Genomic DNA, 2,257 nt, shown 5'->3' with positions numbered 1-2,257 from the left:
GCAGTGTTGACTCCTCAAGCCATACATTCAGGAATAGTTAGACCTGATGTTCAAGCTAACAATTTTGAGGTCAAGCCAATGATGTTTCAGATGCTGCAAACAGTGGAGCAATTCAATGGGCTGCCATATGAAGATCCTCAACTACATCTTAAGCTATTTTTGGAAGTGAGTGATGCTTTCAAGATTACTGGAGCATCGCAGGAAGCATTGAGACTCAGACTTTTTCCATTTTCTTTGAGAGATCAAGTAAGAGCATGGTTGAATTCTTTTCCACCTGATTCCATCACTACATGGAATGACTTGGCTGACAAATTTTTAATCAAATACTTTACACCGACTAAGAGTGCAAAATTGAGGAATGACATCACATCTTTCCATCAACTTGAAGATGCGAGCTTGTGTAATGCATGGGAAAGATTTAAGGAGTTACTTAGAAGATGTCCTCATCATGGTATTCCTTGCTGCATACAGTTGGAAACTTTCTACAATGGTCTCAACCCAAGCACTAGATTGATTGTGGACACTTCAGCAAATGGGGCCTTGTTATCTAAGTCTTACAATGAGGCTTGCAAAATTTTGGAGAGGATTGCCAATAATAATTATCAGTGGCCATCAACTAGACAAGCTGCAACAAGGGTTCATAATATAGACATTTTGACAGTATTGTCAGCACAAGTAACCTCATTAAAAAATATGGCGAAAGCTATGACCACCACTCCAGCAACTGTCAACTAAGTTGTCGAGGTCTCTTGTATTTATTGTGGAGAGGGACACTTATTTGCTAATTGTCCTGGGAATCCAGCTTCAGTAAATTATGTGGGTAGCTTCAATAGATAGAACCAGAACAATCCATATTCAAGCACTTACAAACCTGGATGGAGACAGCACCCGAACTTTTCATGAAGTTATCAGAACTAGACTACTGTAGCACCTACTAGACAGAACAGACTTGCTCAACAACCTAGATTTTATCAGCAAAATCAAGAGTAAAGAAGCATCAACAATGATCAACTGAGCTCCCTTGAAACTTTAATTAAGGAATATATTGTGAAGAATGAAGAAATTGTCCAAAGTCATGCTGCATCTTTAAGAAACCTGGAAAATCAAATTGGATAGCTTGCTACAACAGTAAGCAATAAACCTCAAGGCAATTTACTCAGCAATACAGAAGACCCAAGAAGAGAAGGGAAAGAGCACTGTAAAATGATTAATTTGAGATCTGGAAAGGATGTTGATAGTTCAGTTGGTGTACCAAAAATAAGACTCAAGTCCACTTCAATCCAGAGAGAAATTTCTGCAGAAAATTATAATCTCGCACCTGGTAGTGAAGAAGTTATAACACCAACAACAACAAACCCAAGTAGAGCAAAAGAGAAGCAGTCTGCACAACCTACTACAACACAACAGTTTAGACATTCACTACCATTTCCTCAAAGATTTCAGAGACAACAACAAGACAAATAGTTCAACAAAATCTTGGGAGTGCTAAAACAACTACATATTCATATCCCTTTTGTAGAAGTTCTAAAGCAAATGCCAAACTATGCGAAATTTTTGAAGGATATCTTGACAAAGAAAAGAAGACTTGGAGAATTTGAGACAATTGCTCTAACACAAGAGTGCAGCCGAATGCTTCAGAGTAAGGTGCCGCAGAAGATAAAGGATTCAGGAAGCTTCACAATCTCATGCTCCATAGGCACTAAATACAGTGGCAAAGCACTCTGTGAGCTGGTGGCTAGTATTAATCTCATGCCTTTATCAGTGTTTAAGCAATTGAGAGTTAGTGAATGTAGACCAACAATAGTGACTTTACAACTTACTGACAGATCTCATGCCTATCTAGAAGGGAAGATTGAAGATGTGTTGGTGAAGGTGGCTAAATTTATGTTTCCAGTGGATTTTATTGTGCTAGACTTTGAAGTAGACACATAAGTGCCAACCATTCTAGGGAGACCTTTCTTAGCCACAGGAAAGACTTTAATTGATGTTCAAAAAGGAGAATTAACCATGAGGGTGAATGACTAACAAGTTACATTCAATGTGTTGGATGCCATGAAGAGTCCTGATGAGATTGAAGATTGTAATTTTATTAGTGTTGTGGACTTTGTTGTAGCAGAAAGATTACACAGTTGTTGTAGTAAGGAAGAAATCAATGTTGTAACATTTGAAAAACTTGATGATAAAGATCGTGGAGCAGCTAACATAACATGGTCATGGGAAAAGCAACCCTTCAGAATTGACAAGCAAATCCAACAAA

The 2,257-nt window shown here is 38.1% G+C and overlaps 1 non-coding gene across 1 annotated transcript; it reads right to left on the bottom strand.

The window, feature by feature from the left end:
* Positions 1 to 348: 348 nt before the first annotated feature.
* LOC127901703 (small nucleolar RNA R71) lies at positions 349 to 455 on the bottom strand. The gene has a single exon (XR_008053947.1). It is a non-coding gene; the product is annotated as a small nucleolar RNA R71 (small nucleolar RNA).
* Between the last annotated feature and the right edge of the window lie 1,802 nt (positions 456 to 2,257).

This window comes from Citrus sinensis, chromosome 3 (genome assembly GCF_022201045.2).
Source record: "Citrus sinensis cultivar Valencia sweet orange chromosome 3, DVS_A1.0, whole genome shotgun sequence".
NCBI classification, from domain to species: Eukaryota; Viridiplantae; Streptophyta; class Magnoliopsida; order Sapindales; family Rutaceae; genus Citrus; species Citrus sinensis.
Note: the sequence above shows the minus strand (reverse complement) of the source record. Positions and strands in the feature narration are given on the sequence as shown.